At 40.5% G+C, this 17,089-nt stretch overlaps 1 protein-coding gene across 1 annotated transcript in view; it reads right to left on the bottom strand.

Annotated features, from left to right (window-relative positions):
• Positions 1-10,340: 10,340 nt before the first annotated feature.
• The window catches only part of TGFA (transforming growth factor alpha), a 121,538-nt gene continuing 114,789 nt past the window's right edge, over positions 10,341-17,089 (bottom strand). The window contains exon 7 of the transcript XR_016395403.1: positions 10,341-17,049. The gene's annotated coding sequence lies outside the window, so the exon portion shown is untranslated. The remainder of the gene's footprint in view (positions 17,050-17,089) is intronic.

The raw sequence follows: 17,089 nt of genomic DNA, 5'->3' as shown, positions 1-17,089 counted from the left end.
GGAAAAGTCAGCGATGGCTCAAGAAGTAGCAAGCCAAGGGAAAAGGTTTCCTTTTGGAAATCGAGTGAAGAAGTCTTGTCTTTATAACTTTCCTTATGTCCCCAGTATCAAATAGAGTTTCTGGAACACAGGGGATCAATCCTTCCACAGCCAGTACCCTGACACCCATCTCTACCTGGTTTATTTCAGCATAGGAACGTTGTCTCTGAAGGAACTCTTGTTGGGGCGGAGACACTGCTCAGAGCAGAGTTCCTCTAGTCCAAGTGGGGCACAGCTACACCCAAGGTCCTCCCGGCTGGGTCTCGATGCTCCTCTCCCCTACACATACACAGGAAAATGGTTAGATATGTACTAAAGATGCTGCTCATTGTGGAGTCTCTAAAATGTCAGGAGCCAGGGTGAGGACCACCAGCTGGGAAGAGAGCTCTGAACCAAGGCTTATGAATAACAATGTTAGCTTTAGCTGATGCTTTACGGGAAGTGCCCATCGCTTTCCCATACCTGGTCCCTTTCAACCCAGTTACTCTTTGCCGTAATCATGCTTTTCATTTTACAGCTGAGGAAACGGTTTCAAATGCTTAAGTCAGTTTCCCAGGGACATGGGCCGGTAAGTGGCAAAGCTTGGAGTGGGACCCAGTTGACCAGATCCCTACTCATCTTTGGAGGGTGAGAGAGACGTGTCAAGAGAGTATTCGGTCTCACGTTGGCCTGGGCTCCCTTAGGGTGCCTGTGTGAAGAATGGGGAGAAGGCCAGGGTGGGTGGTGAGACCAGCTCTGCCTGGAGAGTCAGGGTTTCACAGACGGGGAAAACATTTTAGATGGCACTAAAACAGCTTCCTAAATTTGGCTGTCCATCAGAAACAACCAGAGAAGTTAAAAAAAAGGCTGATTCCTGGACTCCTCCCCAGACCTATCAATTCAGTATCTCAGTGGGGAAAACTGAGAATATACCTGTATTTGTCCCAACAGCTTCCCTGTGGCCAGATGGAGACCCTTGAAGGGCTGGCAGTTGGGGCCAGTCTCAGGGGCCTCCCATCTCATGCAGCTGTGGGCAGCCCCCTGCACCCCTCCTCCCTGGGGAGGGGCGTGGGGCTTCTGAATGGAAGACCAGCGTTCTGCCTGCTACTCTGGTACCTACCTGGGTCCAGAGACCAGGGTCCCATGGACACGGCAGGAGCCTCCCGGTTACATGATCTGTGCCGTACAGACTAGTTTACCACCACCTACTGCGGACTGTGCTTACGGAAATGATTTCTTTGTCAAAACACATGACAGTGAGCCTGTTTTGGCCCCAGGCTTCTGTTTCATAACTCCTTCTATTGGAGCAGAAAGAAGGAGCACATTATTTTTCTTCTGCTCCCTGTTTTCTCATGGCTCAAGACAGCAACAAGCACTTTGTGCAAACAGAAAAGCCGGCTTTGTTGTCTGAGGACAGGGAAGTGAGGGAGACAAGAAGAAGGCCTTTCACGGACCATAAAAGAGACACACAACACAGAGCAGGCTTGGGGCGGGTGGGCGGGAGGGCTTGAGAATGGCAGAAAGAAAGCATTTGCACGCATTCACTGGCTCATCCAAGTTTCACAGGTTTCAGTAGTAAAAGTGATCAGGGCAGGTATGTGTCAAGGCTGTCTGGCAGGAGGACTATTCTGGGATGATTTTATGCAACAATGATGTTTCTGTAAAACCAAGTGAGTCGATCAAGTTGTTGAGGGCATTTTGACGTTTAAGAAACCTTGGTACTAACATATGACAATAAGCAGCGGGCTTTCCATGTGTCACCTGCTCCTCCCTGTGACCTGTGAGGAGACAAGGTGGCCATTGTCATCCTTAGTCACAGAGGAGAAACCAAGGCTCAGAGACTGAGTTCCCTTTCCTCAGCTCACACAGCAGAGCCAAGTTCAGTTCCTGATGTGTGTGTTCATTTTGCTTTACTCTGGTGATGTCGGAAACCATTCAGCAATATAAGTATTTCCCTATGTTATTGGTGTCATGAATCTGAATTTAATAAATTTTATCGAAGTATAGTTGATTCACAATGTTGTGTTTATTTCTGCTGTACAGACGAATCTGAATTTTTACACGTTTTATTTTCTTCAAGTAGAGCACAGAAGTCGATTCAACTGATAAGTTAGCACAGCCTAGTAAGATGTGTACGTGACTTTGAGAAGCGTTCCTCGCTAACAAAATTAAATTTTCTCAACAGTCCAGAAATGAATAAACAAGCAGAAATTTCCCCCTAAGCTAGGTCTTTTCTCTTTCCACCTCCAGATAGATGCTCTTTCTAGAACAGTGATTCTTAAATTGTAGTGAGCAACAGAATGACCTAGAGGGTTTATAAGCCAGATTGCTGGGCCTCAGCCCTCGAGAGTCTGATTCAGCTGGTTTGGGATTGGGCCTGAGAATTTGCATTTCTTGTAAATTCCCTAGTGATGCTGAGGCTGCTGTTATGTGGAACCCATTTTAAAAACCACTGTTTTATAGTGTTCTTTTCTATGTGTACACAAGTGTATATCTCTATAGCTCTGCATATATACACACACAGATTATTAAAAATGGACCCCTGCTTTACTTATAATTTAAAATTTTGTTTGTTTGCATTTAACAAAATAAGACATCATTCCAACTCTGTAGATTAGACTCTGCATCATTCTTTCTTTACAAAAATTATCTTACTGAAGTTGATTTACAGTGTTGTGCTAATTTCTGCTGTACAGCAAAGTGATTCAGTTATACATATATATACACTCTTTCATATTCTTTTCCTTTATGGTTTATCACAGGATACTGAAAATAGTTTCCTGTGCTACACAGTAGGACCTATTGTTTATGCATTCTATATATAATAGTTTGCATGTGCTAATCTCAAACTCCCAATCCAACCCAGCATCATTCTTTTTAATGGCTACATAGGAATCCATTGTATGTCTGTACCGTTATTTATTTAACCAGTCTCTATTACTGGATGTTTAGACTGTTTCTATATTTTTCCTACTACGAACAATACTACTGCTCTTTTCATATATCTTTATACATTAGTGCTAACATTTCTGAAGGATACATTTACAGAAGTAGAATTCAGATGGGGGACAGTGATTATGTCTTAAATTACGTACTGCCAAGTTATGCCCTACCCTCATAAAGTTTATTCCAAATTATATTCCTAACAGTAGAATTTGAAAAATCCCTCAACACTGAAGGTTAAGCATCATTTTTATCTTTGCTTATCAGATAGGTGAAAAATGCTCTATTGTTATTTTGAGTTGCATGTCTTTTATTAGTGAAGTTGGGCATATGTTGTTGACCACTTATATTTCCTCTCTTGTGGTGTGTGTGCTTATATCCTTTACCTGTTTTCAGGGGAAAGAAATTCAGAAAAATGCATGGCACTTTCCTCCCTGTATTGGGCGTGGCTTGGGCTCCTGACACCCTGTTGAAGCAATTTGGAGGTGCCACAGAAGAGGAACAGGAAACAAGCCACAGAAATGAGCAAAAATTATTAAAGGAATGAGTTTAGAAAAGCAGAATGAATAAAGATTGTTTAGGCCAGAGAATAGAAAAGGGAAGGGGCAGTAGGAAGGACTCACCACTTCTGAATGGTAGGCGTTTCAAGAAGGGTGGCTGATATGTACTCCTTCTACCAGGAACCAACTTCGGTTCCCATAGAGGGCTTTATTCAGTGTGAGGAAGGCCTTTCTGATTATACGTGCTGGTTCTAGTCTATGTTTCTACTCTTAGAGACATTTCAACTCAGCTGGAGATACACTTCAAATCATGGCACATAATCTTCCAAATAGCTCTGTGTTCCTTTTTTTTTTTAACTTAGAGAAATTTAAGATACAGTGGTTAGGTCAATCTGACTTCATTTAATTAAAAATTTGGGGCTCTTTCCTACCCACCTTCTGCCGCAGTGTTTGGAACTGTCCCTTCCTCCTTCCCAGCAGCATGTGCCTTTAGCACTTGCGGCAGCTCATTTACAAGTTATGTCCTCTGCCTGGATGCTGACTGGGGTACCAGGGTTAATATGGCAGCAACCCAGCTCAGCAGCTGAGAGGTCCCCTCTTTCCACAGGACCTGAGCAAGTGTTTTGCCTTCAGGGAGTTTTCAGTGATCGGTACAATTCAGGTGGCAGCCCTCACCTGTACTCTCTCTCTGCCTCTGCCCCTCTGCGACGATCTTGACTCCAATCTCATTACTGGGCTCTTTTCCCTGTTCTCCAGAAGGTACCCTCTTGTACCAAAAGCATTAGTGAGCACTGCAGTAAGAGGAAGGTACAGTCAAGGACCCGGGACCCCCTGACTTCCCTCTTCTATGAATAGAATTAGAGAGTCCAAACTAGAAAACTGAGGCATCACCAACTCCTCCCAAACCCTCCACTCCCCCAGTCCACTAGTGACTGGATCTTATCAAATTTCTCTAAAATGTGATCTATTTTTGCATCCTTATTATCCCTGGTTTAGTCTAAATCCTTTCTCCCTTTCCTGAATGAATGGTTTGGCCTGCTGGCTTCCTCTAGTCACATCCCCCTCCAGACCATTTAATCATATAACCATTCATTCATTCACTCATCTGCCATTCTGTGAGAATTGACTTGTCCTTGTGCCAAACACATCCAATAAATGCTGTAAGACTGAGTTATCAATTACAAAGAAGACATCCAGCCCTCTTGGTTCAAAGGAGCTGGGGGGGGCTTTCTTGGGTGGGGTTGCAGAGGCAGATGAACTTGAGGTGAGTCTTGAGGTGTGCATAGGTAGAAAATACCATGAGTTGTCCATCCAGCAGTCATTCCCCATTCTTTCTTGCTGCAGTGGTCCACATTCTCATATGCTCAGGGAAGCTGCTTTTGACTCCAGCCATAGATGGGGGATCTTGATTGGTTCAAACAAATCACAGTGGTTCCCCTTTCAGTGATTAGCTTAGGCCAATAGGACCTTAGGGGAAGGCTTCTGGGAGGCTGAGGGGAATGCTTCTGGTAAAGGTTTTCTTCCCTCATGAAAACAAATGTATGGGAAGAAAAGCTCTTCTTCACAGATGTTACCATATATGCATGTGATTCCTGAAATCACAGCCACCTACTTGCAACTGTGAGGAGAGATATTGCCAACATGTTGAGGCTGGCAGAAAGGTGGAAAGCATTTGGGTTCTTTAAGGTCACAAGCCTGCGAATTAAGCAACTCTGGAAACTACCCACCCACAAACTCCCATAACAAACTTATTATTTAAGTCTCTTTTACTTGGGTCTTCAGTTGCTTGCAGCCCAAAGTATCGTGCAGGTGAGATGCAGCCCAATGGGATGACTATTTCCTGGCTTGCTGTCCTGGGGTCACAGTGGCACTGTTCATTTTTCTGACTTTCCCAAGGTCAGGTTTGCATGCTACAGGGTGTATTATTGAATACCAACTCTGCAGCCTGGCCTGATGGAGAAGCGGAGGATCAGGGGCTAGAACATGGGTCAGAGAGCCTGTCTTTTTCTTTTTTTTTTGTACTCAAGCATTGTTATTTATTCAGCAAATATTCTTAAGCACTTACTACGTGTCTGGCACTATTCTAGGTGCTGTAGTGACCAAAGAAAAAGTCACAATTTCTGGGTTCAAGGTGGTGCATCCACTACAGAGGTGACCATGTAGACTGATGTAATACAGGAACATTGTGATATGCTTTCCAAAAGCATAAAGAAATGGCCAGTGAGTGAACTGTGTACAAATTAGAAATTATAAGGCTTTAGTTTCTTTCCTTTTTTGTGTGTGTTTCTCTGTTCTTTTTTTAATTGAAGTATAGGTGATTTACAATGTTGTGTTAATTTCTGCTGTACAGCAAACTGATTCAGTTATATATATATATATATATATACATTCTATTTTTTTAAAAAAATTATTTATTTATTTGGCTGCACTGGCACGTGGGATCTTTTATTTGTGGCCTGTGGGATCTAGTTCCCTGATCATGGATTGAACCCAGGCGCCCTGCTTTGGGAGCGTGGGCGGAGTCTCAACCACTGGACCACAGGGAAGTCCCTATACATTCTTTTTTCTTTTATTGATTTATTTAAAATTTTTATACCACCATCATGTAAAATGACTTTCAAGGCATCTACTAATGAAAAAAAAAAACTTGAAAAAAATACACAGAAAAGAATTTAAACACAAACACAAAAAGGTATAAAGTGAAACATAAGCCGCCCTCCCATCTCTCTCCTGTTTCCCTTCCCCAGGGGCAACTATTGTTATCAATTTCTTTTACATAATTCCAGAGATATTCTGTACATATACATGCATGTATAGCTGTCCCCTTTGTTATACAAACAACAACACACACACAGTGCTCACACTGGTATGCACTTTGCTTTCTTCACATATTTTGAAAATCATTTACCATCAATATGTGTAGATTTTTAAAATACCTGTATAGTATACCATTATATTTATCTTTATACATTTGGGAGTATACTCTATCTATAAACTGTATTCTGTCTTTTCCTCCACCTACCATTATTGCTTAAGTATTTCTCACAATAGTGAAAATGCTTTTCATCCATGTGTGATGTCTGCATACTGCTGCAGTGGTCAAATTGGATGAGAATAGCACTTTCACTCACATTTGATGAGCACATAAATTAATGTATCATTTCTGGAAGGCGGCTTGGCAATATGTTGCAAAAGCCTTAAAATATCCGCATCATTTGTTTGACCCATTAATTCCATTTATTAAGAGTCTGTTCTAATTTCTAATGTAATAATCAGATACGAGAACAAACATATCATTGTAGTACTATTTGTAATAGTGAAAATCTGAAAGCTGAATATTCAGCAAGAGGAAAGTAATAAAGTAAATTATGGTATATTCGTATAATGAAATAGTGTATAACAAGATAATATCCAAAGTTCATTTTAAAAAATGTGGTAAAATGTTCATCATATAATAAATAAAAAAATAAGAATTACAGTTATATGTATGATCCCGATTTTGTTTGTAAAAAAGTAGAAAAATTTATACCTATTGCCTATATAGGGGGAAAAAAGAGAAACCCACTGAAATGTAATTTAGATAATGAGATTGAAATTGGTTTTGATTTTCTTTATAATTTTCCAGATTTTCTTGATTTTTTTCTCCAAGGAATGTGTATTACTTTTATAATCAGAAAAATATAAGAAACATTTTTAACAATCTTTTGGCTCATATTTTATTGCAACAATTACAAATAAGACAATAGCTAAGACAATGCTGCCTTCTTCAGATATAAGAGTAAGATTTTTCAATTGTGATCAAAAACTTCCCTTCTTTTGAATCCCCAAAGGAAAATAGGAAGAAGAGGGGAGATTTGGGTTTGCATTTGCAATTCTCAGCTGAGGCTGCAGCAGCAAAGGTTTTACCAGCGCGAAAGGGTTCAGGTCACGGGGAAAGAGCTTGAGAAAATAATTGAAAAATAAGATAATCGGGTAGGTACAGGCACTTGCTGTTTGGGGTTGGGTCACAAAGCTGCCTGCCAAAAGGAGAAGCCAGTGTCTTTGCAACTGGGTTTCAACCCTACAAAACTGTATCCTCCTCCCTGTGGTTTTTAATCCCACTGGTGGTCACAGGGAGGCAAGTATGTTTGTCTTAAAGTATCACCCTGTGTAACTGAAGTAATTATAATAACTACCATTTAATGAGGGCCTATGAGATACTGTTTGCTTTGGGAACATTTTTTCTAATTTTTTTTTAACATCCTTATTGGAGTATAATTGCTTTACAACGTTGTGTTAGTTTCTGCTGTATAACAAAGTGAATCAGCTATATGCATATGTATATCCCCATATCTCCTCCCTCTTGTGTCTCCCTCCCACACTCCCTATCCCACCCCTCTAGGTGGTCACAAAGCACCGAGCTGATCTCCCTGTGTTATGCAGCTGCTTCCCACTAGCTATCTATTTTATATTTAGTAGCGTATATATGTCCATGCCACTCTCTCACTTCGTTCCAGCTTACCCTTCCCTCTCCCCATGTCCTCAAGTCCATTCTCTATGTCTGCATCTTTATTCCTGTCCTGCCCCTAGGTTCATCAGAACCTCTTTTTTTTTCAGATTCCATATGTATGTGTTAGCATACGGTATTTGTTTTTCTCTTTCTGACTTAACTTCACTCTGTATGACAGACTCTAGCTCCAACCACCTCACTACAAATAGTTCAATTTCACTTCTTTTTATGGCGGAGTAATATTCCATTGTATATATGTGCCACATCTTCTTTATCCATTCATCTGTCGACGGACACTTAGGTTGCTTCCATGTCCTGGCTATTGTACATAGTGCTGCAATGAACTTTGGGGTGCATGTGTCTTTTTGAATTATGGTTTTCTCAGGGTATATGCCCAGTAGTGGCATTGCTGGGTCATATGGTAGTTCTATTTTTAGTTTTTTAAGGAACCTCCATACTGTTCTCCATAGTGGCTGTATGAATTTGGGTTCTTTAAGGTCACAAGCCTGCGAATTAAGCAACTCTGGAAACTACCCACCCACAAACTCCCATAACAAACTTATTATTTAAGTCTCTTTTACTTGGGTCTTCAGTTGCTTGCAGCCCAAAGTATCGTGCAGGTGAGATGCAGCCCAATGGGATGACTATTTCCTGGCTTGCTGTCCTGGGGTCACAGTGGCACTGTTCATTTTTCTGACTTTCCCAAGGTCAAGTTTGCATGCTACAGGGTGTATTATTGAATACCAACTCTGCAGCCTGGCCTGATGGAGAAGCGGAGGGTCAGGGGCTAGAACATGGGTCAGAGAGACTGTCTTTTTTTTTTTTGTACTTAAGCATTGTTATTTATTCAGCAAATATTCTTAAGCACTTACTACGTGTCTGGCACTATTCTAGGTGCTGTAGTGACCAAAGAAAAAGTCACAATTTCTGGGTTCAAGGCGGTGCATCCACTACAGAGGTGACCATGTAGACTGATGTAATACAGGAACATTGTGATATGCTTTCCAAAAGCATAAAGAAATGGCCAGTGAGTGAACTGTGTACAAATTAGAAATTATAAGGCTTTAGTTTCTTTCCTTTCTTGTGTGTGTTTCTCTGTTCTTCTTTTAAATTGAAGTATAGGTGATTTACAATGTTGTGTTAATTTCTGCTGTACAGCAAACTGATTCAGTTATATATATGTATATATATACATATATATATATATGCATTCTTTTTTTTTTAAAGTATTTATTTATTTATTTGGCTGCGCCAGGTCTTGTTGCGGCATGTGGGATCTTTTATTTGTGGCCTGCGGGATCTAGTTCCCTGACCGTGGATTGAATCCAGGCCCCATGCATTGGGAGCGTGGGCGGAGTCTTAACCACTGGACCACAGGGAAGTCCCTATACATTCTTTTTTTAAAAATATTCTTTTTCTTATCATAGGATATTGAATATAGTTCCCTGTGCTATACAGTAGGACCTTGTTGTCTATCCATCCTATATATAAAAGCTTACATCTGCTAACCCCAGCCTCCCACTCCGTCCCTTCCCCAACCCCCTCCCCCTTGGCAGCCACCAGTCTGTTAGAGAGCCTCTCTTACCGTCTCATCTTATGCCAGAGAGTGCCCAGCATATCCAGAAACCATGAGCTTCCCAGGCTGGAAAGGCATCTTGGCTACCATCTGGGTCAGAGGGCAAGCAAGTGATTTAAATGAATGAACAGGCCTGTGTTAGCTTAGTAAACATGTAGGAATATCCTTTATTTCATGAAGAAAGATGCTGTCTTTAATTTTTTCTTGATGCAGATGGACCTCTTGGTTTACCTTTCATTGTTCTTATGGGAATGGAAAAAGAAGAACTGTTCTATTGAAAAATAAACTCAGCCTCCAGGTTGGGGAGACATAGGCTATATTGGGAAATGTGGTAGACTGCAAAGAGTGCCCATCTAAAGGGGACGGCTGTGGTTGGCACCAAGTGATTGCTGCCATATGGAAATCCCAGAGCAGTATGTTAAGTCTTCTGATTTCTCAAGAGAAGCCAGAAATCTGATTTAAAAATTTTTGGAAGGCGGATATATCCCTTTGTGTGGTGAACATGTGCCTTCTAGGCACAAACATCTGGAAGCAGAACCTAGGGACAGAGGCATTTGGGGTTAGGAGTGCAGAGTGTGTGGGTGAAGATTCAGAGAGAGGGAGACAGGAGCTTGGGCTTTTGAGGGACAGATGTTGAATTCTTGTCTAGGTGACAAACATGAAAATGAGGTTAAAAAGCACATTATAGAAAATATAGAAATGACTAAAGAAGAAAATGAAAACCACTCACAAGCCTGCTATGTAAAGAAACACTAATTTTTAATCTTTTCCCTTATAGTCTTTTTTTTTTTCTCTTATAGTCTTCTTTCCTGACTTTGTTTTTTTTTTTATTTTTTAATTTTTGGATGCGTTGGGTCTTCGTTGCTGCGTGCGGGCTTTTCTCCAGTTGCCGGGAGGGGGGCTACTCTTCGCTGTGGTGCGCAGGCTTCTCCTTGCAGTGGCTTCTCCTGTTGTGGAGCACAGGCTCTAGGCACGTGGACTTCAGTAGTTGCAGCATGCGGGCTCAGTAGTTGTGGAGCACAGGCTTAGTTGCTCTGCAACGTGTGGGATCTTCCTGGACCAGGGATTGAACCCGTGTCCCCTGCGTTGGCTGACGGATTCTTAACACTGCGCCACCAGGGAAGTCCCCTTTCCTGACTTTAGATTGTGAGCATTTCCCCCTCATCATTAAAAGCTCTCTACAGACTTACTTTGGAATGGCAATAATGTAAGTCTAATACCAAGGCCATGTCTCGTGTAACCCCAAATATTTTTATTCTGTCAGAATAAAACACCTTCCTGAATCTTGGCTGGTTGCTGTGTTCGCTACATGTGACACTTGTCACGTTACTGCAGTAGGTTGTCTGCATCCCACGCTTGGGGGCAAGATGGGGGGTAATAGGAAGGGATAAAATCTGGCAGACAGAGATATCTAGGGAGAGGACCAAGGCTAACCACTCACTGGAGATCTTTAAGTGACACTTAAATGCCCAAGTGGGATTCCTTTTATGAAACTTTAATTAAATAAACTTCCTGGGTGTAAGCCACATCTCCTCCTGGTTTCTTTAGGGGCTCTGGGAGTGGGTAGGAAGTGTTTACATTCGCCTCGTCCTAATGTTACTCTCAGATTGCCAGGCTAGGAGTGAAAGAAAGGGTACCAGCAAATCCATGCCTGGTCAATTCAAAGTATTTGCTGACAGATGGCCAATAGGCAAATGAAAAGATGCTCAATATTGCTAATTATGACAGAAATGCAAATCAAAACTACAGTGAGGTATCACCTCACACCAGTCAGAATGGCCATCATTAAAAAGTCTACAAATAATAAATGCTGGAGAGGGTGTGGAGAAAAAGGAACCCTCCTACACTGTTGGTGGGAATGTAAATTGATACAGCCACTATGGAGGTTCCTTAAAAAACTAAAAATAGAGCTACCATATGACCCAGCAATCCCACTCCTGGGCGTGTATCTAATTCTAAGATACATGCACCCCAGTGTTCATAGCAGCACTATTTACAATAGCCAAGATATGGAAGCAACCTAAATGTCCATCCACAGGTGAATGGATAAAGATGTGCCATATATACATATATATACACACACTATATATATATATATATATATATATTTATGTGTATATATACACACTATATATATATATATTTATGTGTATATATATATATATACACACACATTGTACATATAATGGAATATTATTCAGCCATAAAAAAGAATGAAATAATGCCATTTGTAGCAACATGGATGGATTTAGAGATTATCATATTAAATGAAGTAAGTCAAAGAGAGAAAGACAAATGATATCACTTATATGTGGAATATAAAAAAATGATACAAATGAACTTATTTATAAGACAGAAATAGACACACAGACATAGAGGACAAATTTGTGGTTACCAAAGGGGATGGGGGTGCAGAGAGAGAGATAAACTAGGAGTTTGGGATTAACTACTATATATAAAACAGATGAACAACAAGGACCTACTGTAGAGCACAGAGAACTATATTCAATATCTCATATAACTGATTCACTTTGCTGTACACCTGAAACTAACACAACATTGTAAAGCAACTAAGCTTCAATTTTAAAAAATTGTTAAAAGAAATACTTGCTGAGCAGCAGTTTCCAACAGTTAAGTCAGTCCGCGAGCGAGGCCTTCTAGCTGTCCCCTCTGGAGTAGGTGGCCCTGGGGCCTGCTGGAAGGAGTGTGAGCGATGACGGCCTGCAGGAGTCCCTGGGGAATGAGGTTGCCATACGGCCTCTGAGTCTCATCTTTGTGTCTGTCACCTCTCACTGCCCTCTGATTTAGGGGAGGGGGGCCCTGGCAGACACACTATACCTACTTTGTGACTGCGTGCATCTCCCCGAGGGTGTGTTCCTGTGCCTTGTGCAATGACGGCTGAGTTGCTGGGCACAGGTCTGAATGCATTTCCCAGGCAGCTGGCATGATGAAAACTGTCTGGCCCAGCTCCCCTCCTCTCTACTGTGTTCCCTTAACAGACACTTGACATGGTAGTGGGAACCGGCTTCAAAGATCATTCACAACACACCTGCGTGAGTGAGATCTTGCTTTGTGTGTAGGTAACACCTTTCCCAGGGATCAATAAGGGTGAAACCAACAAAACAAACTGATGTGCAATGCAGATTATTTGTACTGCTAATAATAATTAATACAATAACTATTTATTGAGCATTTGCTATGTGCCACTCTTTGGGTGAAGGGCTTTTATGCATGAACTCATTTAAGCTTCATGAAACCTCCCTGAGTTGGATATCATTAACATGTTAATTGTAATGATGAGGAAACTGAGGCCCATGAGAGCATATTACAAACAAACAAAACAAAACACCTCCAGGTTGCCCAGGAAGGGTGAAGGAGAGCTTCCCAAGAAAATGACACACGCTCAGAGCTGGAGTGTTACCAATTTTTGTAAAGATTATATTTCATTTGGTCAACAAACTGAACTCTTCAAATTAATTGCAGTAGATTTTTCAGTTGCTTTGCTAGGGTTTTTTAAGTGTACAATGAAATCAGTATAATATTTCCTCTTTTAAAAATTTATATTTCTAATTTCTGTTTCATGTCTATTGTACTGGCCAGATCTTTCCAACTAATGCTAAGTAACCATGACAATGGTGAGAAGTTCATGATTTTAAAATGAATAATTTAGTGTTTTACAATTAAGAATGATGGTAGCTCTTGGTTTGAAAAAGATAATCATGTTAAGAAAGTGGTCTCTGTTCCTACTGATTTTATGTTTTGTGTTGAAAATGGAGGTTGTACTTTATCAAATGTTTTTAGGAAAATATTGACCCAAATGTAAGGTTTTTCTCATTTGACTTACTACAGTGTATTTTCTTAGCTGCCCCTTATATCCTTGTAGTCCTGGATATGCCGTGTCGGGGAGGAAGAAATTTTCCTCTACTCTTCTAGGTTCTCAGAATTAAATTGACATGAGACAGACGAACAAGAGAAAGTCACACAAAGTTTAATAACATGTATACATGGGAGAGACCAGGAAAACTGAATAACTCTCCAAAATGGCTGAAGCCCTCACTATACATACTATTTAGCTAAAGACGAAAGAGGATGTTGGGATAGTGGTTTAGGGCTTCCAAAGGGAAGAAGGCCAATTCACATGGAGATGAAAAAGTAAATGTTTGGTAAAGAAATGATTGATGGGGTCACGCAGAGAAATTGGGACACAGAATTTTAACAAATAGACTTTGCTAGATTCCTCCCTGTCTACACACCTAGCTCAAACTATAGTTATCTATGGTGATGGCTCCCATCCTGGAACAGGTCCTCTATCTACATTTTTTAGGCAGTTAGTGGGAAGGTCAAAGTTTCTTCCTGAGTTTTTTGGGCCTTAAGTGTCTTCAGCTTGAAATAATCTGCATGCCAGAGATATTTTGGGGTGGCAAATTTTGTTCCCCACAGATCTATTGGTTGTGATACTTTTTTTTTTTTTTTTTTTTTTTTTGCGGTACGCGCGGGGCCTCTCACCGTTGTGGCCTCTCCCGTTGCGGAGCACAGGCTCCGGACGCGCAGGCTCAGCGGCCATGGCTCACGGGCCCAGCCGCTCCGCGGCATGTGGGATCCTCCCGGACCGGGGCACGAACCCGTGTCCCCTGCATCGGCAGGCGGACTCTCAACCACTGCGCCACCAGGGAAGCCCATTTGTAGGTTTTTTGACGTAACCATTTTGACAAGTGTGAGGTGATATTGTGGCTTTGAATTGCATTTCTCAGATGATTAGTGACGTTGAGCATTTTTTCATTTGCCTGTTAGTCATCTGTATATCTTCTTTAGAAAAATATTCAGGGGGCTTCCCTGGTGGCGCAGTGGTTGAGAGTCCGCCTGCCGATGCAGGGGACACGGGTTCGTGCCCTGATCCGAGAAGATCCCATGTGCCGTGGAGCGGCTGGCCCCGTGAGCCATGGCCGCTGAGCCTGCGCGTCTGGAGCCTGTGCTCTGCAACTGGAGAGGCCACGACAGTGAGAGGCCCACGTACCGCAAAAAAAAAAAAAAGTATTCAGGTCTACTGCCCATTTTTTAATCAGGTTGTTTGTTTTTTTAAGTATTGTGCTGTATGAGCTATTTATGTATTTTGGGTATTAACCCCTTATCAGTCATATCATTTGCAAGTATTTTCTCCCATTTAGTAGGTTGTCTTTTCATTTTGTCAATGGTTTTCTTTGTTATGCAAAAGCTTTGAAGTTTAATTACGTCCCTTTCATTTATTTTTGCTTTTGTTTCTTTTGCCTTAGGAGGCAGGTTCAAAAAAATATTGCTGCGATTTATGTCAGAGTGTTCCACCTACGTTCTCTTTTAGGAGTTTTATGGTTTCAGATCTTACGTTTAGGTCCTTAATCCATTTTGAGTTTTTTTTGTGTGTATGTTATGAGAAAATGTTCTAATTTCATTCTTTACATGTAGCTGTCCAGTACTCCCAGCACCACGTATTGAAGAGACTGTCTTTTCTGTACAGTATATTCTTGCCTCCTTTGTTGTAGATTAATTGACCATAAGGGCATTGGTTTATTTCTGAACTCTCTATTCTGTTTCATTGATCTATATATCTGTTTTTGTGCCAGTACCATGCTCTCTTGATTACTGTAGCTTTGCAGTATAGTGTGAAGTTTGGGAGGTATAACCTCCAGTCTTTGTTCTTTTTCTCAAGATTGCTTTGGCAATTAGAGTTCTTTTGTGATTCCATACAAATTTTAGGATAATTTGCTCTGGTTCTGTGAAAAATGTCCTGGGTATTTTGATAGGGATTGCATTAAATCTGTAGATTGCTTTGGGTAGTGTGACCATTTTAACAATATTAATTCTTCCACTCCAAGAACATGGGATATCTTTCCATTTCTTTGTACCATCTTCAATTTCCTTTGTCAGTTTTTGTAGTTTTCAGAGTATAGATCTTTCACCTCCTTAGTTAAGTTTATTCTTAGATATTTTATTCTTTTTGATGCTATTTTAAATGGGATTGTTTTCTTGCTTTCTCTTTCTGATAGTTCATTATTAGTGTATAGAAAAGCAACAGATTTCTGTATATTAATCTTGTATCCTGCAACTTTAATGAATTCATTTATAAGTTCTAATAGATTTTTTTTTTTTTTTTGGTTTGGAGATTTTAGAGTTTTCTATGTATAGTATCATGTCGTCTGCAAATAGTGGCATTTTTACTGCATCCCTTCCAATTTGTATGCCTTTTATTTCTTTTTCTTATCTGATTGCTGTGGCTAGAACCTCTAATACTATGTTAAATATAAGTGGCTAGAGTGGGCACCCTTGTCCATGATTTTAAAGGGAAGGCTTTCAGTTTTTCACCATTGGGTATGATGTTAGCTGTGGACTTGTCATAAATGGCATTTATTATGTTGAAATATATTCCCTCTATACCAACTTTAAGGAGAGTGTTTATTGTGAATGGATGTTGAGTTTTGTCAAATGCTTTTTCTGCATCTGTTAGGATGATCATGTGATTTTTATCCTTCCTTTTGTTAAAGGGGTGTATCACAGTGATTGATTTGCAAATATTGAACCATCTTTGCATCCCTGGAATAAATTCCACTTGATCATGGTATATGATCCTTTTTATATATTGCTGAATTTGATTTGCTAATATTTTGTTGAGGATTTTTGCATCTATATTCATCAGACATAATGTCCTGTAATTTTCCTTTTTTGTAGTGTCCTTGTCTGGTTTTGGTATCAGGGTAATGGTGGCCTCTTAGAATGGATTTGGGGGTGTTTCATCCTCTTCAGTTTTGTGGAATAGTTTGAGAAGGACAGGTACTAACAATTCTTGGTATGTTTGGTAGAATTCCCCCTTGAAGCAGTATGGTCATGGACTTTTGTTTGCTGGGAGTCTTTTTTAAATTACAAATTTAATTTCATTACTTGTGATCAGCCTGTTCAGACTGTCAATATCTTCCTGATACAGTCTTGAGACTTGTATTGGGTGGGCCAAAATTTCGTTCTTTTTTTCCATAAGATGGCTCTAGTAGCACTTAGTTGTCTTTTTTTGTTAGATTGTATGTGACAGCTGTCATATCAGCATGCATTTAAAAAAAGACATCAAAATTGGTGAATTTTTGTGTAGCCACTTTAATAATGTAGATGGAAGAAAAAAGCAACATTTTTCACATATTATTTCAAGAAAGGTAAAAATGCAACTGAAATGCACACACAGTTTTGTGCAGTGTATGGAGAAGGAGTTGTGATGGACTGAACATGTCAAAAGTGGTTTGCAAAGTTTTATGCTGGAGATTTCTCTCTGGATGATGCTCCATGGTCGGGTAGACCAGCTGAAGTTGACAGTGATCAAAGAGAAACAATAATTGAGAACAAATCAACGTTCTACCACGTGGGAGATAGCCGACATACTCAAAATATCCAAATCAAGCGTTGAAAATCATTTGCACCAGCTTGGTTATATCCATCGCTTTGATGTTTGGGTTCCACATAAGTTAAGTGAAAGAAACCTTCTTGACCGTATTTCTGCATGCAATTCTCTGCTGAAACGTAATGAAAATGTTCTGTTTTTAAAACAAA

The sequence above is a fragment of the Delphinapterus leucas genome, chromosome 13 (assembly GCF_059928025.1).
Source record: "Delphinapterus leucas isolate spDelLeu-1000000601 "Yukka" chromosome 13, BTC_Dleu_Yukka2, whole genome shotgun sequence".
Classification (NCBI taxonomy): domain Eukaryota; kingdom Metazoa; phylum Chordata; class Mammalia; order Artiodactyla; family Monodontidae; genus Delphinapterus; species Delphinapterus leucas.
Note: the sequence above shows the minus strand (reverse complement) of the source record. Positions and strands in the feature narration are given on the sequence as shown.